Consider the following 23,153-nt stretch of genomic DNA (forward strand, 5'->3'; position numbering starts at 1 on the left):
GTAGGATTGTATTGCTACAAACTTCCCTCTTAGACCTGCTTTTTGCTGCATCCTATAGGTTTGGGGTCATCGTGTTTTCATTGTCATTTGTTTCTAGGTATTTTTTGATTTCCTCTTTGACTTCTTCTGTGACCTCCTGCTTATTTAGTAGTGTACTGTTTAGCCTCCATGTGTTTGTATTTTTTACAGATTTTTTCCTGTAATTGATATCTAGTCTCATTGCATTGTGGTCAGAAAAGGTACTTGATATGATTTCAGTTTTCTTAAATTTACCAAGGCTTGATTTGTGACCCAAGATATGATCTATCCTGGAGAATGTTCCACGAGCACTTGAGAAGAAAGTGTATTCTGTTGTTTTGGGATGGAATGTTCTGTAAATATCAGTTAAGTCCATCTTGTTTAATGTACCATTTAAAGCTTGTGTTTCCTTATTTACTTTCATTTTGGATGATCTGTCCATTGGTGAAGGTGGGGTGTTAAAGTCCCCTACTATGATTGTGTTACTGTCGATTTCCCCTTTTATGGCTGTTAGCATTTGCCTTATGTATTGAGGTGGTCCTATGTTGGGTGCATAAATATTTACAATTGTTATATCTTCTTCTTGGATTGATCCCTTGATCATTATATAGTGTCCTTCTTTGTCTCTTGTAATAGTCTTTATTTTAAAGTCTATTTTGCCTGATATGCAAATTGCTACTCCAGCTTTCTTTTGATTTCCATTTGCATGGAATCTCTTTTTCCATCCCCGCAATTTCAGTCTGTATGTGTCCCTAGGTCTGAAGTGGGTCTCTTGTAGACAGCATATATATTGTTCTTGTTTTTGTATCCATTCAGCCAGTCTATTGGAGCATTTAATCCATTTACATTTAAGGTAGTTATCGATATGTGTGTTCCTATTACCATTTTCTTAATTGTTTTGGGTTTGTTATTGTAGGTCTTTTCCTTCTCTTCTGTTTCCTGCCTAGAGCAGTTCCTTTAGCATTTGTTGTAAAGCTGGTTTGGTGGTTCTGAATTCTTTTAACTTCTGCTTGTCTGTAAAGGTTTTAATTTCTCCATCGAATCTGAATGAGATCCTTGCTGGGTAGATTAATCTTGGTTGTAGGTTTTTCTTTCGTCATTTTAAATATGTCCTGCCACTCCCTTCTGGCTTGCAGAGTTTCTGCTGAAAGATCAGTTGTTACCCTTATGTGGATTACCTTGTATGTTGCTTTTCCCTTGCTACTTTTAATATGTTTTCTTTGTATTTAATTTTTGATAGTTTGATTAATATGTGTCTTGGCGTGTTTCTCCTTCGATTTTTCCTGTATGGGACTCTTTGTTTTTCCTGGATTTGATTGACTATTTCCTTTCCCATATTAGGGAACTTTTCAACTATAATCTCTTCAAATATTTTCTCAGTCCCTTTCTTTTTCTCTTTTTCTTCTGGGACCCCTATAATTTGAATGTTGGTGTGCTTAATGTTGTCCCAGGGGTCTCTGAGACTGTCCTCAGTTCTTTTCATTCTTTTTTCTTTATTCTGCTCTGAGGTAGTTATTTCCACTATTTTACCTTCCAGGTCACTTATCAATTCTTCTGCCTCAGTTATTCTGCTATTGATTCCTTCCAGAGAATTTTTAATTTCATATATTGTGGTGTTCATCATTGTTTGTTTGCTCTTTAGTTCTTCTAGGTCCTTGTTAAACGTTTCTTGTATTTTCTCCAGTCTATTTCCAAGATTTTGCATCATCTTTACCATCATTACTCTAAATTCTTTTTCAGGTAGACTGCCTATTTCCTCTTCTTTTGTTTGGTCTGGTGGGTTTTTACCTTGCTCCTTCATCTGCTGTGTATTTCTCTGTCTTCTCATTTTGCTTAATTTACTGGGCTTGGGGTCTCCTTTCTGCAGGCTGCGTGTTCGTAGTTTCCGTTGTTTTTGGTGTCTGCCACCAGTAGGTGTATTTGGTTCATTGGGTTGTGTAGGCTTCCTGGTGGAGTGGACTGGTGCCTGTGTTCTGGAGGATGAGGCTGGTCTTGTGTTTCTGGTGGGCAGGACCGCGTCTGGTGGTGTGTTTTGGGGTGTCTGTGAACTGAGCATGGTTTTAGGCAGCCTTTCTTCTAACGGGTGGGGTTGTGTTCCTGCCTTGCTAGTCATTTGGCACAGGGTGTCCAGCACTGTAGCTTGCTGGTTGTTGGGTGGAGCTGGGTCTTAGTGTTGAGATGGAGATCTCTGAGACAGCGTTTGCCATTTGATATTAAGTGGGGCCAGAGGTCTGTGGTGGACCAATGTCCTGAAGTTGGCTCTCCCACCTCAGAGGCTCAGGGCTGACACCCGGCTGCAGCACCAAGACTCTGTCAGCCACCCGGCTTGTCTTCTTAAAGCTGGGCTGCCTGCAGCAGCCTGACCAATGTAATATTCAAATTGCAAGTATTACCTTTGCACCGGGTGCTAGAGGAGATCTCCGTCGTTCCACACCAGAAATAAAAAAGGATGAACAGGTCTTCTTATCCGTGATGCGAAGTTAAATTCTATTCCTCCAGGGAAAATTTCAGGGCACTGCCCCTGCCACCACCAGTGATAGAGATGGCTTGGGAAACATTGGAACCACCTCTAAGCTGGGGTTTTTATGAATGTGACGTGGCTCCTCCACTGTCTCTTTCCCTTTCTGCCAACGGAAGCAGAAGACTCTGAGGCTTTAGAACAGGACAGTGCTCCTCAACATTGTCGAGGTCGTCAAAAATGAGGAAAGTATGAGAAATTGTCACAGCCAAGAGGAGCCTATGGAGACATGAAGAGTAAATGTAATGCTTGGCCACCTGTGGCTGCCCAGGTCTGCGTCCCGGGCAAGAATTTGCTCCCGGGCCCGAGCTTGTTATTTTACTGTGTATTTTTTTGATTTTCTGTGACATTGAATCCCCAGCCTTCCACTGAGTTGGTCCCCACCCTTTTCGGGAGAAAGCAGGGAGAAGATTAGAAGAAAAGAGATTTATGACTCGCTCCCCATTCATCGCTTTGAAGATGAGAAGCAAATGCAGACACAGAGAGCCCTGGGTTCAAATCGTATCTCTGCAACTTCCTAGCTCCTGACTTTGTGCAACCTTCACTTCTCTGAGCCTCAGATTTGTTCACTGAAGGATAGAGCATTCGTCCTGTCCTCCATGAGGGTGAGGTAATAGAGGTTTATAAGGAAAGAGTCTGGTGTGCAGTCTGGTCAATCTGAAGACAGTAGCTTTTGTTGTCTGTGGGGAGCTGAAGCTCAGGATATACAAGCACCTCCTGGTGCACAGAGGCAGCGAGGAACTCAGAGCTGGCTCTCCCGTCCAGGGACGGCCCCTGCAGGGACTGCTGCTCATGTTTAGGTCACCGCCTCTTCCCCTTCATTCATCGCAACCTCCCTGTGGGGTGGTCTTCTAATCACCTCTGGGCCATGGAGGCATCTATCCCAAGCCAGGAAATTAATCCTGGGGAATTGGGTGACCTTGGGGGAGTGAATTCTGACTGCGATTGTATTTATCTGGTTCTGCGGGAATCCACCTTTCAGAACTTGGCTCGGGACCAGGGTGGACTTCAGGTGGGTTTGTTTGGCCGTGTCTCCCCTTATTCTCTGGAGCAGAATTCAGAACAGGAGCATGCTCTTTCCAGGACAGCCCAGCCAAGCTGGGTCTCTGCCTCAATTCATTATCCTTCCCTGACCCCTCATCTAAACTGCACATGTTCTTTTCTTTTTTTTTATTAATTAATTTATTTATTTTTGGCTGCATCGGGTCTTCTTTGCTGCGCACGGGCTTTCTCTAGTTGCGGCGAGCGGGGGCTACTCTTCGTTGCAGTGCGCAGGCTTCTCATTGCGGTGGCTTCTGTTGTTGTGGAGCACGGGCTCTAGAGTGCAGGCTCAGTAGTTGTGGCATGCGGGCTCAGTAGTTGGGGCTCACGGGCTCTAGAGCGCAGGCTCAGTAGTTGTGGTGCGCGGGCTTAGTTGCTCCGCGGCATGTGGGATCTTCCCGGACCAGGGCTTGAACCCGTGTCCCCTGCATTGGCAGGCGGATTCTTAACCGCTGCACCACCAGGGAAACCCTGGACATGTTCTTGTTACGCACCTATAGAAGGTTAAGAGCAGCTGATACAGAAGAGGCGGCTGTGGCTCCAAATAAGCTGTCCGCCCACAGCACAAGAGAGAACCCACGGCACTCTTCTACTACTGCTTTGATTGGTGGTGGGGGGCTCTACTCTTCAGGTTATTTGAACGCCGGATGAGTAGGCCATCTGGACCCAGGCTCACAGTGAGGCCAGAAAACCCTACCACACTCTCAGCTCAGTGCGGCTGACTGGGCTGAGAAGTATTTCTCCTGAAATCAAGGTTGGGTGCCTAGGCCCCGGTGCTATCAGCCTACCCTGGTTTTGCTCTGGAAATACCTCATCGATTTCCCGTTTTCTTACCTGGGCACATTCCACTTGCAAGAGACCTAAGGGTCGAGCTGGGAGGTGGAGTGAGTTTGGCTTATTTTCTCAGTTGAAGGAAAATTCAGAAAAAAAGTCAGCAGGCTTTCTTGTGAGAATACGGGTCTACTGACTTTTTTGTGTCGGGCAGCAAGCCAGCCCTCTACTCTGTGGCTGTGAGAGTAGAACTTCTCCAGGCTTTTGTCTGCAGAAGGCTCTCAGGTGTATCCATGCTTGGAGAGAACGGAACCATTCTGTGTTTTCGTTTTGATGATCATCGAGAAATGATTCTTATACCAGTTATAATTCACATCAATTCATAGTTGAATGACCCTTTAGTAGAAGAAAACCATTGGTATCTTAAGTAAAGGTTTGTCAAACAGCAAGCATTTCTTTTTCCTCTTTCAAATGGAAGGGTGCTTGATAAAACACAAGCTTCGTTTCCTATGGCTTTACAGAAGTGGTGAACTCATGACGCTGTCTTGGAGCTTTAAAGCTACTTTTCATCTCTTATTTCCCTTGTGTTTCCACCACAACCGTGTGAAGTAAAGATTATTAAGCCCCTTTGATCATGAGGAAACAGTGGCTCAGAAAGGATGAGTGACTTCCAAGGATATGCAGTGATTTGGCTGGAGGGCTGGGGGACTTCACATCTGTGTTACAGTTTCGGGCTTTTCCATGAGTTCAGCCTTCCCAGTAACACCCCCTTGTCTCTGACTCCTTTGAGAGTCCCAGATTCTGGTTCCCATTGCTGTGGGGCAGTGTTTGAAATGGTTAATAGTGAAAGAGGCTGATACCAGTTTTGTTGAGATGGACATCAAGGTCCCATGCTTCACGAGACAAATATTGAGTCGTGCACTTCCGGAAGGTTTATCTCCTCTTCTCAGAAATGAATACTTCCTCCATCCACAGCAGATAAGCCATGATCAGCCTCCGGTCCCTCCTCCTCGATTCCTGGCAGGTTCAGGATTACCAGGCACCATTTAATAAGCACCTACTATGTTCTGGGCATGGCAGGATGCTTTTTTCTAACCCTTACAGCAATCCTGTGAGGTAGGTGGCCTTGCACACATTTTACAGATAAGGAAACTGATGTCCAGAGCACTCATGTTATTTGCCTAAGGTCATACGGTGATGACAAAGGAAGCTGGGATCCAAATCTAGACTTGTCTGACTCCAAGGCTGGTTCACAGGAAATTTAGCACCACTCTTCCAAATGGGGCCTTGTGTGGGGTCTTCCTCATCTCATCAGTGCGTGGGGTGGGGGAGTACAGGAGGGGGGCCGCACCTAGGTTTTCTTGGCCTCTGGGCCCTGAGTCATATCTGAGTTGAAGTCCTGGCTCTGTCTCTTAACAGTGGGGTGATTGTGGGAAAATCCCACAACCTCTCTGAGCCTGTTGCCTCATTTGTAAAATAAGGTCGGCAATCATGGTGTTATTCTGAACACTAAACGGGTGCTTGGCACAGTGCCTGGCCCTAGCAGTTGCGTAAGAAGAAGTGGCTCTTATCTGTTTGTTGGTCACGTACTTTCAGGGAGTGGAGAAGGGGGTTGCGGGAGGGCCAAGGCTGCTGAACTCACACAGCCCCCCACCGGCTCCGCAGCACCCTTCTCCGCTCTGGAACTTTTGATCTGCTCTCCACTGCGCCCCTGGTGAAGGCCAGGCTCTCCCACCTGACACTCACGGTGCCGCATAGTGAGGCCTGACGCTCCCTCTCAGCTTCACCTCCCGATGCTTGGCTTTGCGTACCTGCTTGGGCTGACCTGACCCTCTCTGTGCCCCAGTGCCCCACCCTCGCCCACCTCCAGGCCATTTCCCTCCCATCTCACAGGTCTTTCCCATCTACGAAGGCTTCTTTGATCCTAGACTGGATTCAGGCCCCTCCTCCTGGGCTAAGATTCTTGAACAACTTCTTTTCAAGAAGAAAACATTCACTTATTTGGCAAAGTAAGCTGAGCCGCAGGCCCTGACTCAGGTCCTGGGAACACAGAGGTAACTACGTGGTTCAGGAGCCCACTGTCTAGTGGGGGGAACAGACAAAGTAAGTAGTGCATTAGGTATTTGGTCCTTGTCTGATTTCTTGTGGTATTTAAGACGATTAGCATCTCAAGGGCAGGGGGAGTACCAGTTACCTCTGGGCCCGCTGTTCTGAGCTCACAGTTACCTATGTCTTGGTTGAATTGATTGATCTGAACAGATGTGGTCAAAGTTAAGCTCACAGTTCTGGCACGCCCCGGCTAGCACCGGTGGGGGGCTTCGAGGAGGGTGGGGAGCCCAGGGGCAGCCTTCTCCCATCTGTGGCCTTCCCTTCTCCCCCTCCATCCTCCTAAGACACATTCTGTGATGGAGTCAGCATGCAGGGTTTGGCACTTTTTTGTTTTTGACAATTTGCTACTGGCTTCTAAGGAGGGAAGCACACTGGCTTTAGAGCCAGACATTCCTGGGCAAGTCATATGACCTCCTCCAGCCTCAGTTTCCTCTTGTATAAGATGTTGAAACGGGAGACTCGACATTCATATGCGAGTTCTCTGGAGATCTTTGAAAATTCTCCAAATGGTCTTCATCATTCTTATCAAGTTCTCATTTGTTGACAATGGCCCTAAGGTGAGGCATTCTGCTGTCATTTGACAGATGAAGACATGAGGCACACGCTACAAGAGCACATAATTTCCCTCATTTATGCAGTCATGCACAATCGAGCTATGTTAAGTGACTTCTGTATTGATTTCATGAATATGGAGCTGTAGGTGTTTGTAAGTCTATTAAAATAAATTCATTGTTGGGTATAAACTCTTCTGAACATGCACTAGCACTCTGGTTTCTTTGGGAGCTGTAGCTCACAAGCAAGTGGTTATTTCTATCACGTCCTGATACATGAAGGGCATGGAACTCCCTGTGCCCTGGGTCGTGGCCTGGGGGAGAGCTCTCTCGCAGACTAAGGGACGGGCCCCTGCCACCTTGCTGTTGCACATACCTCACTCCTGAGCAAAATCAGGAGACCTTTGGGGTTGTTCTCAAATAGTCAAAATCCCAAATGTTGACTCTGTACATGCCAAAGGTCAACTGTGAGGACAACCACCGTCCAGGGCTTGGTGAGATATGGCACGTGTCCAGCGCTCTCAGTGTGCCCTGGGCTTGGAACTGCAGCACTGTTGCTTTCCCTTTAACTGAAACCGTTTGCTTCTAGTGGCATTAGTGGGCTTTGCCGTGGCTGAGGGAGTCATGAGTCAAACAAGATGAACCTCTGAGCACAGGCATTAGGAGCACAGTCCTTATATTCAGACAGTTCTGGATTTAAGTCTTGCTGCTGCCACTCACTACCAGAAGCACTTTAACCTCTTTAAGATTCAGCTTCCTTATCTATGAAATGGAAAGGATAGCAGTGCCAACCTCAGAGGACAGTGAAGCGAGGGAGGTTTAGGGGTGGGATTAAGCAGTGAGTGCTGAGATCTGGCCTCTAAAGAAAAAGATCCAAATTTTCCACCTGCCAACATAGGTGCACATATCAAGTGGTCTTTCTGTATGGGAGGCGGGCAGGGAGGTGGATGTGAAAAACCCCAGAAAACCAGCCCTTGCCTTCTAGAAGGGAATGACTGTGGGGCAAAAGTGGACTGGAGTGTATAATCTCTAGGTCCATCCATGTTGCTGCAAATGGTAACAGTTCATTCTTTTTTTGTGGCTGAGTAATATTCCATTGTGTGTGTGTGTGTGTGTGTGTGTGTGTGTATGTATGTGTACCACATCTTCTTTATCCATTCATCTGTTGATGGACACATAGGCTGCTTCCATGTTTTGGCTATTGTAAATAGTGCTGCTATGAACATTGGGGTGCATGTAGCTTTTTAAAAAAATTTTATTTATTTTTATACAGCAGGTTCTTATTAGTTATCTATTTTATACATATTAGTGTATATATGTCAATCCCAGTCTCCCAATTCATCATCCCCTCCCCACCCCGGCTTTCCCCACCTTGGTGTCCATACGTTTGTTATCTACATCTGTGTCTCTATTTCTGCCTTGCAAACCGGTTCATCTGTACCATTTTTCTAGGTTCCACATATATGTGTTAATATACGGTATTTGTTTTTCCCTTTCTGACTTACTTCACTCTGTATGACAGTCTCTAGGTCCATCCACATCTCTACAAATGACCCAATTTCCTTCCTTTTTATGGCTGAGTAATATTCCATTGTATATATGTACCACATCTTCTTTATCCATTCATCTGTTGATGGACACATAGGTTGCTTCCATGTCTTGGCTATTGTAAATAGTGCTGCTATGAATATTGGGGTGCATGTATCTTTTTGAATTATAGTTTTGTCTGGATATATGTCCAAGAGTGGGATTGTTGGATCATATGGTAACCCTATTTTTAGTTTTAACCATTTTCAGTAGTGGCTGCACCAATTTACATTCCTACCAACAGTGTAGGAGGGTTCCCTTTTCTCCACACCCTCTTCAGCATTTATTATTTGTTGACTTTTTGATGATGGCCATTCTGACTGGTATGAGGTGATACCTCATTGCAGTTTTGATTTGCGTTTCTCTAATAATTAGCAACGTTGAGCATTTTTTCATGTGCCTATTGGCCATCTGTATATCTTCTTTGGAGAAATGTATATTTAGGTCTTCTGCCCATTTTTTGATTGGGTTGTTTGTTTTGTTATTGAGTTGTATGAGTTGCTTACATATTTTGGAAATTAAGCCCTTGTTGGTCGCATCATTTGCAAATATTCTCTCCCATTCTGTAGGTTGTCTTTTTGCTTTGTTTGTGGTTTCCTTTGCTGTGCAAAAGCTTATAAGTTTGATTAGATCCCATTTGTTTATTTTTGCTTTTATTTCTATTGCCTTGGGAGACTCACCTAAAAAACAGTGCTAAGATTTATGTCAGAGAATGTTTTGCCTATGTTCTCTTCTAAAAGTTTTAAGGTGTTATGCCTTATATTTATGTCTTTAAACCATTTTGAGTTTATTTTTGTGTACTGTATGAGGGTGTGTTCTAACTTCGTTGATTTATGTGAGGCTGTCCAGCTTTCCCAATACCACTTGCTGAAGGACTGTCTTTGCCCCATTATGTATTCTCGCCTTCTTTGTCAAAGATTAATTGACCCTAAGTGTGTGCATTTATTTATGGGCTCTCTATTCTGTTCCATTGATCCATAGGTCTGTTTTCATGCCAACACCGTGCTGTTTTTATTACTGTAGCTTTGTAGTATTGTCTGAAGTCTAGAAGGGTTGTGCCTCCAACTTTGTTCTTTTTCCTCAGGATTGCTTTGGCAATTCTAGGTCTTTTGTGGTTCCATATAAGTTTTATGATTATTTATTCTAGTTGTGTGAAAAATGTCATGGGTAAGGCATCTATATTTTTAAAATGCTCCCTAAGTGCTGTTAATGCTCAGGCAGGATGGAGAAGCACTGATTTAAGTGGTTTCCTTCACTCACACTGAACTTCATGGCTATGGGACTAGGGGTGGGGAGCACCTCTGAGGACAGACTTGCTCAAACTCTTTCTCTTCTATATTCTCTTCCCTTTTCTCTTTGCATGTGGCCTATTTGGCCTTGGACTGGTTCTAGGAAAGAGATCAGTTTGCTAAGGTGAGAGGGGTAAATTGTTGTCACCTTGGTAACCTTAAGGAGAGGCCAATCACTTCAGTGATACTGGTATTTAGGAAATGTTAAGGAACTCTGGCCCTGACTTCCTCCTGCCGAACAGGTAAAACTACATGGAAGGAAATAACAAACAGCCCCTGACACAATACCCAGCTGAGGAGTTTCTGGAGGAAAATACGTTTAAGACAACATTAGCAGAATCATTGTTCTCACTAAAGATAGTTAAACTGGGGTTTGAAGAGAGAGATGTAGGTCATCAGACTCTTGTTATCAAGATTTTGTGGGGTTTTTTTGTTTTTTGTTTTTAAAGCATCCTTCCATATCTAGCCAACCAGTAGAACCTGTTTGTTAGGAGGCCAGCTGGGATCAGAAGGTTCTAATTTTATTGGGGTAAGTTTCAGGCCATGGACAAACCAGAATTCCTTGCCCAGGGTTTCCAGAGACCCACCAGACACTTTCAGGATTTCAGAATGCCAGACAGGAGAAGCACATTTATCCCAACAAACCTGCACAGGCCAAGGAAATCATCACGTTTCTTTGTATTAAGGCTGAACTTGTATCACCTGATTGTGATAACAATGAGCATCTCATGCTGGTCAGAACCACTTACTGGCAGCAACATCCTTGTCCATTTGATAACAAACGAGAACTCAGATGATTACTTAAATTTGGCTGACAGCACTTTCAAAACTTGGGGATCATAGCAGGGGGAAACAAATACAAGATGTACTAGATGTGGAAGAATTTAGGAACCGGTGGCTTTGGCTAAGTTAAGGGGCGCTTCTGTTATTTCACTGTGCTAACGTCACGCTGGGATGAAGAGAGAACTGTGTGGATGGTGAAAAATCTATATTGAACATTCTGGTCAATTCTCAGAATTCTACTTAGACCAGTAGAAATAAAGTCTCTACTTAGTAGTTCACTTAGTTACAGTAAACAAGTAAACTCAAAACAAATAAACTCACTTCTTACCTTGCCCAGAAGTGACACGTTATTTTTGCTCACACTTTCTTGCTGATAACTAGTCAGACAGTCCCAGTTCCACTGAGATGCAGGGTGTGTGTGTATGCACACTTGCTGAAAAATATAATGCCCGGCTGGACCACCAGTTTAAGCAACAACTCTATATGGCAGAGAGCACATCTTCTGTCAGGCGGCCAGTGTTTCCTCACTGACATGAGGAAACAGGAAGAGGAGTCATTGCAGAATTAAGTGGCAACTCAGGAGACACAAATTAAGAGTTCGTGCTCATAAAGAAACAGGAACCCATTACAGGGAGGTTTTTTTTTTTTTTTTGCGGTATGCGGGCCTCTCACTGTTGTGGCCTCTCCCGTTGTGGAGCACAGGCTCCGGACGCGCAGGCTCAGAGGCCATGGCTCATGGGCCCAGCCGCTCCGCGGCATGTGGGATCTTCCTGGACCGGGGCACGAACCCATGTCCCCTGCATCGGCAGGCGGACTCTCAACCACTGCGCCGCCAGGGAAGCCCCTACAGGGAGGTTTTTGGAGGCTGGGACACACAGACTGCTTCTTCTTGGAGGTATTATGGTTAGCCAAGGGCAATATGGTGTCAAAGTTTCTAGACTAGGGACAGAAAATTTGGGTCCTAAAGTACAGATGAGGGTGAAGTTTGCACACTGAGAGGTTAAGGAGGTGGGAATCGGGGCAAAGTATGGGTTGGCTAGAAAGTTCGTTCAGGTTTTTCCATAACATCATATATATAAAGCGATGTCACCAGAAGGTCCAAGATGGTCACTGGCAACTCTAGTTGGCCTGGTAGAGCAGAGAGGCGCTCAGGGGCCATTTCAGGGGCCCTGAGTAGAGAGATATATGTTGGAAAGCTGGACCAGGCTTGCAAGTTAGAACAGTCTGGCTTGCATCCCAGTTTTGACCATTTGTAATATCTTAAGCATATGGCTTCAACTCTCTGAGCCTCAGTTTCTTCACTCATAAAAGAGGATCATTAATACCCCACCCCACTGGGTGGTGGTAAGAATTAAATATGGTAACATAAAATGCTAGCACCCAGTAAGAGCTCAGTAAACGGGATCCTGGGCCTTCCTCACCTGAATTGTTGCAATAGCCTCTCGAAAGGTCTTTCTTTCTTTAACCTTCCCCAACCTGCCACCTACCACAGTTGATTCTCAGTGTAGCAGCCAGAATGATCCCTTTCAAACATAAGTCAGCCAAATCTTCTTTAGAGTGAGAGCTAGAGTTCTCACACCAGTCGAAGACCCTCCATGCTCTGTACTTACTACTTCCCTCCTCTCCTCTTACGCTGCTCTCTTCCTCCACCTCTGTCCTCCAGGCCTCCGTCCTGTTCTTCAAGCAGGTCAGGCATGCCTCTGCCTAGGGATTTTGCTGTTCCCTCCACCTGGAACTCTCTTCCCTCAAAAATCTGCATGAGCCCTCCTTCACCTCCCTCTAACGTTTGCTCAAATGCCTTCTCAGTGAGGCTTTCTCTGAATATGTAATTTAAAATGCATACCCCCAGCCCCGCTGTCCCTCTCCATCTACCCTGCTTTAATTTTCTGGGTAGCAATTATCCCCTTACAAACACTACATCTGTGTTTATTTTGTTTTCCTCTTCACTTACCCTGTCACTGGAAGGCATATTCTGGGGGCTGTTAGATTTCTGGCTGGTTTCTGCACTGTCGAAACTTTTTCTGCATCTCCACTTTGGCTCACCATAGAAAATAAGCATTTGCTGGATGAATGAAACTATTATGAGTATCAGAGTATGTTGTTCTTATAAGCTCTGGGGCCTGCAACACGGAGGTCTCCCTGTTCATTTCCCCACCCCAAACTTCCTTAGATGACCAAGGCTTAGCTCCTCTTAGATATAAAAACATTGGGAGAACCACTGAACTTGAAACCACTGATTCTCAGGAAGCCTTGAAATCGAACGCTAAGTTCACAGGAAACAGAGCAAAGGGGAGTAAGTTAATACCTTGAGGAAGTCGTCAGCCAGATTCAGTACGTGGCACCTTCCACAGGACAAATGACTTAGTTTTTTCAACAAATTTAATATCATGAAAAAGAAAAATAAGGGAGTGGGGAATTGTTATAGATTAAAAGAGAGTTGAGAGTGGCATATCGTCCAAACAAAATGTGCCTACCTTGTTTGGGTCCTCATTCAAGTGTAAAAGACATTTTTGAGAGACTTGGTAAAAATTTGCAAGTGGAGTGGTTATTGGGTGATAACGGCATCGTGGTCATGTATGTGGGTGCGTGTGTTTGTGTGTATGTGTTCCCATGTATCCTCTGGCAGAACCCAACGTGTGGGAGGTGGGGGGGAGTACTATTATAGAGAATTCAGCTCTGCAGAAAATGATTTTGAGGGCCTGTGTTCTCAGTTTTCCCAAGGATGGTGCATAGCTAATACTGTTCTAGATACCAGGGAGGTAAGTTAATTCATTACATAAATGGATGTCTTAGGACATTAAGGCTTAATTTTCTCATGGCACGCCAGTCGGGAAGAGCTGGGCGGGGGATAACTGACATGAAGTCTGGTGTTTGCTTTAAATTATTCCAAGAAAGAAAGGGGGGTGCGGGATCAATTAAATGAGATTAGCAAAATGTTGATAATATCTGGAGCCGGGTTATGAAAACATGGAGGTTCATCGTGCTATTCTCTGTACCTTTTCATTTTTTTATTTTGTTTTTAATTTTTGGCTGGGTTGGGTCTTCGTTGCTGTGCGCGGGCTTTCTCTAGTTGCGGCAAGAGGGGGCTACTCTTGGTTGCGGTGCACTGCCTTCTCACTGCGGTGGCTTCTCTTGCTGCGGAGCACAGACTCTAGGCGGGCGGACGTCAGTAGTTGTGGCACGTAGGCTCAGTAGTTGTGGCTCGTGGGCTCTAGAGCGCAGGCTCAGTAGTTGTGGCTCGTGAGCCTAGTTGCTCCACAGCATGTGGGATCTTCCCAGACCAGGGCTCGAACCTGTGTCCCCTGCGTTGGCAGGAGGATACCCAACCACTGTGCCACCAGAGAAGCCCTCTGTACCTTTTTGTATGTGTAAAAACTTCCATAATACAAATGTCATTTTTTCCCCAAGATTAGGGAGAGGTGAAACAGTTCTTTCTGAGGAGGAAAGAGGCCTATTTTCTTTTCTCTCTACATCTCTGTGGGGTGTGGAGGAGAGAGGTGGGTGGGTCTATTGCTTGGGAGGGGCGTGGTGTTTATTCAGCCCTCGTTATGGGCCCTTTTTTGTTCCTTCCTCCTCGGCTTACCCCTGACTGTTGGAGTGGAGCAGAGTGGTCTTAGTTGGTAAGACTGGGGGGATGCCTGCTGGGGCTGGGGCTTCTACTGCTTGTACTGGGGAGTGCGCATGATACAGAAAGGGAGCTGATGGGGTGTGAAGTGCGTGCTTTCCGCCAGGCACCTGTCAAATTGGAAGGCAAAAATCGCTACAGGTACGTGTCCGCTAAAGGCGCAAGGTTGAAGACAAAGCACAAGCCAATGGCCTGTGGTTTTTCTTTGCCCTGGCTCCCTGAGTCCTGAGTCCAGAGCTCTCCCTACCTGTTCTGAGTGGCTGGCTCTGATCCAGGACCATGGAGCAGCTGCCCTGTCTGCGGTGGGGACTCAACATCCCGCACAGAAAAAGTTCTGTTCTCCACGTTTTTAGATAACCTCAGGGAAATGTACTCGGCCGTTTCACAGTCTTCTCCTTCAGTGCCTGCCTGGCTGGGTAAAAGATCTAATCTCTGTTAAGAGACCGTGTTTTTTTTTTTTTTTTTGCAGCCTGGGTCTGGAACAGCTGGGGCAGCAGGAATGAAGGCCCCTTTGTCTTCAGGGCTCTGATGTGGCAGGATTTCCCCCTCCCTCCCATTAGCCTGGCAGCCGGGCTGGTCCTCAGGTAAACACTTGTCAACGCGGCCACTCAGGCACCTGGCAAAGTCTTTCATGGTTTCCTTTCACTCCCTCCTCAGATTCACCAACTACAGATTGGTTTCCGTTGCTTATCTGACTTTTTCTGTCCTTTCGAGTAAAACTGGGACTTGTCAGAAATGTTTTGATACAACTACTAATGTTTTGACCTATGCCGGCTCCCACTGGTAGGTGGCCAGGAGCTGTTAGGCTGTTTCTGACGGCAGCCTGGACCAGCTCCGCCGGAGCCCCTGGGAGGTGAGCCAGCGGCACCCACCTCAAGCACTATTGTTGCCGCAGGGATTAAATGAGTTTTACCCAATTACAGGAACTTTACCGTTTGTAAAATACTCAGCACGTGGTAAAGATACAATAATTCTTAGCCAGAACAAAGTGATAAAGTCTATCAGTAAATTGTCGGCACAACCCTGCAGGGGCAAATTTTAAAGTATTATTATCCATACTTCACAGATGAAGACACAGGCTCACAGAAGTTGACCAAACGGCGCTGACATGCAACTGACAGATAGAAAAGTCAGGATTTGACTCTGGGCTTTTGAGATGCCAGAGCCCGAGGTCTTTCTCCAAAGCTTGAGCTTCTCAAACTATTGTTGGTAAAGGACTGGGTTTCTTCCCCAACCTCTCACGCATCCATAATTTTAAAAATACAATAAAAGGGAGTTATTAGAATAATGAAATGAAAAAGACATTTAAAATACAAGCCATATTTTTAAAGTTATTAGACTCATCAGGCATAAAACTACTCTTTCGAATACCTATAAAAGTTGATTACACTCAATTTCTATGCTTTTCCCATCCTGGATCTAGAGAAAGCTTTCTCAGACTAGCACTTCTGATTGCGTCAGAATCACTTGGGGGTGCTTGCTAAATGCAGGTTTCCGAGCCCCGTCCCAGACCACTTGGAACAGAATGACTGAGGTAGAATTCAGGAATCTGCATCTTGACAAGTAATTTTAATAATGTGCTCTATATCTGATCAGCATTGTTCTCTGCAGTGCTGCCTCCCCTCTACAGATTATAGAGGGTAGTCTGAATAGTGAAGTGAACACAATGTTTTATTCTACTGTCTCCCAACCCCAGCCCTACTATTTTGTTTTTGTTTTTAATTATTAGGGACTTCCTTTCTGTAGAAACTCAGCAACAGAAACTGCTTCCGAACTCATTTTAGTGCACGTCAACAAACGTGTTTTGATTGCAAACTACAGGCTGAGTAGAGGGGGAACAGATCACAAGGTGCCCACATCCAGTAGGAAGCAAGTGTCACTAGAACAAAGTCCAGAACCTGGGGCGCTTGGGTGTGTAGAGGTAGGGGAGATGTGGAGGAACCAGCATCAGAGACAGCTGAGGAGGAGTGACCAGTGAGTGGAGAAAAACCAAAAGGGTGTGGGTTTTGGAAGCCAGAAGGGGGAAGTGGCCAACTGTGTAAAGTACGGCTGATGGGCTGAGTAAGAAAAAGACTTAGCCCTGACCATTTGATTGGTAGCATGGAGGTCACGGAGGTCTTTGGGGACATGACAAGAGCAGTTTCATCGAGATGAGGGAGGTTTGATGGAGTTGGTTCAAGGGAGAATGGGAAGAGGGAAATTGGAAACAGTGACTACAGATAGTTCTTTCAAGGAGTTTTACTGTAAAGGGAAGAAAAAGGGCAGGGGAAGTGAAATGAGGTCAAGAGGTTTTGTTGGAGGGACAGGGAGATGGAGTTTCTTTAGACCTCATGTAATGGCTAAATATGTGACTTTTGTAATGTCATGTATCTTTTTCAGTTAATTCCTTCAGTAACACGAAAACATTGTCAACGTAAGTTTTTTCTTCACGCTCTTTCAAACGCTCCCTAATCCCAAATGATATTGTCAAGAAGGGTCTGCAAATCACTCTCGTTCCTTACATAGCTTAATTTGAATATATTTGAAAAAAATGATGCTGCTTTTTTTTCATATTTGCTTTATTTTTGGCTAAAGTATTTTTAAAGTAAATTTCATCTCTACTTCAAATGTGTAGGACTTTTTTCTAACATGACCACATATATAATCATAATATAATAATACTATTATTAAACCTAACAAAATTAACAGTGATTTCTTAATATCATATATAATACCCAGTCTATATTCAGATACCCCCATTTCTCCCTAGTGTTGTTCTGTTCAAACCAAAGGTCTGCAGACTGCATGTGATTGTTGTGGGTTTTTTTGTGTTTTTTAAGTCATTTGTTTTTTGTGCTCATTGACTTGTTGATGAAACTAGTTCAATCGTTCTGTAGAATGTCCTGCTTTCTGGATACATCTGGTAAACTAGGGTGTCTTTTAACTTGTTCTTCTTTCTCTTGTATTTCCGAAAAACTGGAATTGCCTATAAAGGCTTGATCACTTACAGATTAAACATTTTGGGCAAGAATTTTTCATTCGTGGTGCTGTGTGCTTCATACTGTCTCACTTCAGAAGGCAGAAGCTGTCTAGGTGTCCCATTGTTAGTGATGCTGAGACTGATCTGGGTCATGTGGTGTCTGCCTCAATCAGGAGAGAGTTGTTTTTTTTTTTTAAACATAGGAGAAATAATAGCATACCTCTATGCTGATGAGCATGATCTCTGAGAGAAAGATACCTACTGATGCAGAAGAAAACAGGGGGACTTTTAAGAATGTCCTTAAGTAGACAAGAGTGTGTAGGATTTATGGAAAAATGTTGGATATTGCAAGTGTTGGACGCAGCCAATTAATTGATAGTAATGAGATCATTTGGGCATAAGTGCAGGTAAGGTGAGTAGCGGTGGTACAAAAGCATGCGTGTGGAAGTTCTACTCTGGTAGCTTCCTTTTTTTCTATGAGTAAGTAGCAAGTTCATCAGGCGAGGGTGAGGATAAGAGGAGTTTTTAGTGGGGAGGAAGTCACACAGTCCTCTAGGACAGTGGCAGATGAATTGACTGGAAAAGTAGCATATCGTTGCTGTGGAGCATTAAGGAGCTATTTGCAGTTAGTGATCATGAACTTGAAGTGACATCATTAAGCATCGTTGCATGATTTTCTCTAGCCATGTTCAGCTGCCTGCTTGCAGGTGTGGAGTAGGACAGAGAGTTGGATTTAACCAGGATTGGGGTTTATCCAAACATGTGTGATGAGAGAGGTCAACTGAATGACTGACCGTGGAATTTAAGCTGGATAGGAAGGGAAAGGATGGCAGGGAGGAAGTGAGAGACAGTAGGAAGGTAGTAGGATCAAACACAGAAGATTGTTAGAGTTGGGTACTGGTTGGACTAAGCTGCAGAGATAGGAGTGGTGATTAGAGAAGGACGCCTGAAATCGAGGTATCCCTTGATGAAGGGAGTATATTTTTTGGAAATGACAAGACCAAAGCTATGACCTTGGGGGTGAGTTGCTGATGTCACAGTCATTGGAGTTGACTAGGATAATTCTATAAGTGATTGTTAATGCCACCAAGAGTTATGACAGAAATAGTGTTGGAGAGAATTCTAGTGAGCCAGGAGCTAACATATTCGAGGAATGAGGAAGATTGTCCTGGGTGGAGGAGAAGATACAGCAGCAAGGTGGTCTGCACAGGGTTGCCACAAGGATGAAACGAGTGGGTGCACGTGGAGTTCCCAGCACTGAGCATGGGCTGAGCACAGGCTCAGCAAGTGTTACTGGTTTTCATTCTGAGTCTATATGGCTCCAGAGAGCTGAGCTTAAACTGCTGGGTTTATTTTTACAGGGAGGTTGATTTCTTTTCATTTTAAGACCTTTCTAAGAGGCAGAGCTGCTCACATAGCCATGTGCAACCTGGGGAGGTGGTGAATTTCCTGTCACTCAATGTACTCACCAGATGGAATGAATACCTGCCACGGCAGTGCTGTAAAGGGGACTCCGGCAATTGAAGGTGATGGGTGGGTAGGTGGTGGGGGTGATTCTAACAACTGAAGGACGTGGGGAATGGGAGGAGTGGGGTCCGAGCTATCCTCATTCTTTCGTTCAAACATGACCGAGCACTTCCCAGTTAGGGCGCAGAGCCTGGCTTGATGCAGGGGACCAGAGATAAATCTTAAAGCTTGGGACAGACCTGCAAACGAGTAAGTGTCATGCGGTCTGATGAGAGCCAGCACAGGCACAGCGGAGCTGTGACCATCTCCGTGGGGGTCAAGAAAGGCTTCAGCGTCCAGGGGCACTTGAGCTGGTATAGGAGGCTGAGTGGTCATGGCCCTGTGTGAACAGGGCAGGAAGGGACATTTCAAGCAGAAGGTATTCTATGTGCAGGGCTACAAAGGCATGAAAACGCATGGGACATTTGGAGTGTCACGAGTGAGTTACTCTGGGCAAATTGCTCATCACACCTGTCTCAGTTTCCCATTTGTAGAAATGGGGATAGTAGTGGTATCCACACAGTAGGGGATGGGGAGGGGTAAATGAAGTGACATGGATGATTTTTGTCACAGTTCCTATTGCAATCCCTTTGGGTGTATTATCTAACTTGATTATTTAACTAATCCCATGAGATGGGCTCTGTTATTATTATTCCCATTTTACAGATAAAGAAGCTGAGTCCTAGGGGGTTGAGTAGCTTGTCCAAGGTCATGTAACTGGGGAAAGGCAGAGTTTGGACTCTTGCCCAGCTCAGTCTAATTCCAGAGTTCTTACTCTTAACCCCTAAGCTATAGTCAGTGCTTTGAACATAGCTCGTATTAAAGACTTGGTAGCTGTTGTTGTCGTGAGTGCTAAAGTTTCTCCCCCAGAGAGTTGAGGATTCTGTTACCACTTGTGTAGCTGGTTGAAGATCACCACTGCTACTCTCATGAGCAGCGGTGACTATTTTTGGAAGGCCCTCATCAGCTACAACAGATACAGATCAACAGTTATACCACTTGTTTCAATTGGTTGATTTTTGGAAATCAACAGTGGGGAGTGATCTTAAATCTCCTTAGAGGGCAGGTTGTTCCGAGCAGATGCGACATGTGGGAGGAAGATACGGGTTTGCTGCACTCCTCTGATGTCTGTGCACTGAACCCAAATAAAAGTCTCATGCCCCAGCAACTCATGCATTGAGGGAATGGCAGTGAAGCAGCACATACAGGAAAGAGGCGGCATCCAAACTGCCGATGACTGCCCAAAGTGTTCTCAGTGAGGCTGCTGAGAAAGAACCCTGTCCATCAATGGTGCCTGAGGTAAGCATAGACCTCTTAAGGGCTGGCAACACTTCCCTCATTCATTCATTCAACCAATAGCTATTGAGTACCTACCATATGCCAGACATGCATCTAGGCACTGAGGGTAGTAGTGAAGAAAGGCCAATACTTACAGAGGTTACACTTTTGGTAGGAGGAGACAAATGGTAATCCTGCTTGCATAATCACAAACCCCCTGCCTCAAAGGAAAGTTACATGGCATGAAAAGAGGGATAGCTTTCAGAGACATTTTTTTTTTTTTTTGGACTCTACCAGGAGGCTGCTAGGCAGGGAGTAGAAATTAATTTAACTTTTTAAGAAAGTAATCATGCCATAGAATTAAGAGCTCGTGACTATGAATCAAGTTATTGTACTTCCAGGAAATAAAACTGAATAAATAATTCAAAAGGATAAAAGGTTAATAATTAAGCTTCCAGCAGTAGGGAAATAATACGCTACATCCACCAGATAGAATATATACACAATGGTGTGTGAATTTAAGTAGCAACATGAAATAAAATGCTTAAAATATTATAAAAAAAAAAGTGAAACACAGAATGTTACCTGTACATATTTAGTCACATTGCGACTAAAAGTTATGCTTGTCCAAATATCTAGAAAAAAATGTACATGGCTGAGACCTGAAAACAGATGATGAGCAAACTGAGAAGAGATAAATTCTCATCTTTCAGTTTGACTTTCTTCATGTTGAGTAATTTAGGCAAAACTGTTGGGGATATTGAATTGGTTATAATATTGCATCTGTTTTATGTTTTAGTTCTTTGGCCGTGAGGCATGCGGGATCTTAGCTCCCTGACCAGGGATTGAACCTGCACCCCCTGCATTGGAGGGCAAAGTTCTGTCTGACCACGGGACTGCCAGGGAAGTCCCTTAACTGTAGATTTTTCACCATTATAAATCATTTTGAAACTGAAAGCTATTTTTCTTTTTGCACATGCATATTGCTTTATAAAATTCATTCTTTACTTCATGAATCTTCTTCCAGTTCTCACTACAGCCATGTAAGGTAGGGAATTATTTTATATATGAGGAAACTGAAATAATATAACCTTTTCTCCCTTTGAATTATTTATTCAGTTTTTTTTTTCCTGGAAGTACAATAACTTGGTTCATAGTCATGAGCTCTTAATTCTATGGCATGATTACTTTCTAAAAAAGTTAATTTCTACTGCTCTCTTGAAATATACCAACTTCATTACAATCTGCCTGGCAATGAGTATTAATCTTTTTGAAAACTGCTGGTTAATGTTAATTTTACAAACTAGTATCTTAATGTTCAGTTGCCTCTTTTGAGTTTCTCTCAAGAGTAATCATAATTTCATATGCTCATTAATTGTATTTTCTGTTTTGTGATTTGTCTGTTCATGTTGATTGCCCGTTCATTTCTAGAGGCTTTTACTGTTTGAACCCTTTGCACACCTTGAGTTTATCTTCCTTTTTATTACAGTATTTTTTATTGTATACAAGTTGGAATTTTCATGCAACTGACTATTAAACTTTTCCTTTGTTATTTTTCTACATTCCATCAGAAAGAAGAGAGCTAACAAATAGAGTTCTATTTTTAGCTTTCAAAAATTATATTTTTATAATTTTTTCCAACTCTAAGAGTAACACGTGTACACTTTAGAAATTTTGGAATATACAAAAAAAATTATAAAAAATGAAAACCCTCATTACTCCTTATTCTACCATCCAGGGTGTATTTTTTTTTTTTTTTTTTTTGTCCTTTCTCTTTCTCACATGTGAATTCTAAAAAATGTATTTTTTCTGAATTTCAATTAACATTATACTGATAGAATTTTCACGTATCATTAAATATTCTTTGAAAATAATTTTTAAAAAATTTGTTTAGAGTTCATTTGGGGATGAACTGAACCCTCTCTTCCCCAAATTGCTGTTTATGTTATGCTCAAACCAGTGACTAAACAATCCTTTCTTCCCAGGTTGGTCTGTGGTGCTTGCTCATGTTCTTATGTAGTATCGGACTATTTCTAGGCTCTCTGTGCTGTTTATGGACCCAGAGCACTGCACCTGTAACTGGCTTTTGTCTCTCTTTTTCTGAGCCCTTGGGGCTTCCAGGGCCCGCACTGGAGTGTAGCAGACGTCCCTGTCTATCTTGTTAATCTTTAACTCTGCCCCTGCTGGAAAACGGCACTTAACTCATCTTTTTTTTTTTCTCCTTTGTAGATGCTTTTTGATCATCCTGAGAAAAATGAGCCTTGGCCTCCAGACCCAATAAAGCAAACATTCCTCCCATGGGGAATAGTGCTGGCTCCTGAGGACCTGGAGGGCCTGCAGCCCCAGGGGGATTAGCCAGAAGCAGGTAAGGAACACCTGGAGGCGTGGGATATAGAGGCAGCACCGGGGTCCATTTTCTATTTGGGATCGGCGCGGCAGAGTGCGCTGGTGAGGAGCCACAGAGGGGCTGCAGGTCTGGCTACAGCTTTGCTGTTTTCTTCTTCTTTTTTTTTTAGTCCTTAGTCAATGAGGGGTGGAGATAAGTGATTTGCCTATTTTGCCTATTTCTGTAAACTATAAATATAAGATTTAAAGTGATTCTGTAATTCAGTCTACCTTTATAAAGCACCTACTATGGCCAAGCCCTGCATCTGCTACTGGGCATCTAGTGATGAGTAGCCTAGGGTGGGAGCCCTATTTTGGCTGGGATTTTTCTTTCTGTTGGTTCAGTGTTGGCTTGTTCTCTGTACGTGATAATGTGAGTTGTTACTTATTCTTCTGGAAACCTGGTGGGCTCGTAAGTGTTCGTTGATACAGTCCCATTAATTCAAGAACCCTTTATTGAATACCCACTGTGTTCCAGGCATGGTGCCGGGCACTGGAGTGTCAGAAATGAGCCAGGAGGAGTTTCCCTCTAGCAGGGGGTCAGCATGAAAGCAAGCATTACTAAACACTAGAGGCAAGCAGCAGGGAGCAAGAACAAGAAGGGGAGGTGGGCTCCACAGGATGCCAGAAGCAGAAAGGTAATGCTGTCTGGTTGCCAGGCAAATGGACAAGGGGAGAGATTACAGCAGTGCAGAGTCCTAGAGGCTTAAGAAGGCAATCTGGGATGTGACTG

General features: G+C 44.1%; 1 protein-coding gene across 2 annotated transcripts in view; it reads left to right on the forward strand.

The window, feature by feature from the left end:
- ST6GAL1 (ST6 beta-galactoside alpha-2,6-sialyltransferase 1) overlaps window positions 1-23,153 on the forward strand; it is a 134,580-nt gene that overhangs the window by 70,466 nt on the left and 40,961 nt on the right. For both annotated transcript variants that reach the window (XM_067738370.1, XM_067738371.1), the window contains exon 3: window positions 22,265-22,400. The gene's annotated coding sequence lies outside the window, so the exon portion shown is untranslated. The remainder of the gene's footprint in view (window positions 1-22,264; window positions 22,401-23,153) is intronic.

The sequence above is a fragment of the Pseudorca crassidens genome, chromosome 5 (genome assembly GCF_039906515.1).
Source record: "Pseudorca crassidens isolate mPseCra1 chromosome 5, mPseCra1.hap1, whole genome shotgun sequence".
Taxonomy (NCBI): domain Eukaryota; kingdom Metazoa; phylum Chordata; class Mammalia; order Artiodactyla; family Delphinidae; genus Pseudorca; species Pseudorca crassidens.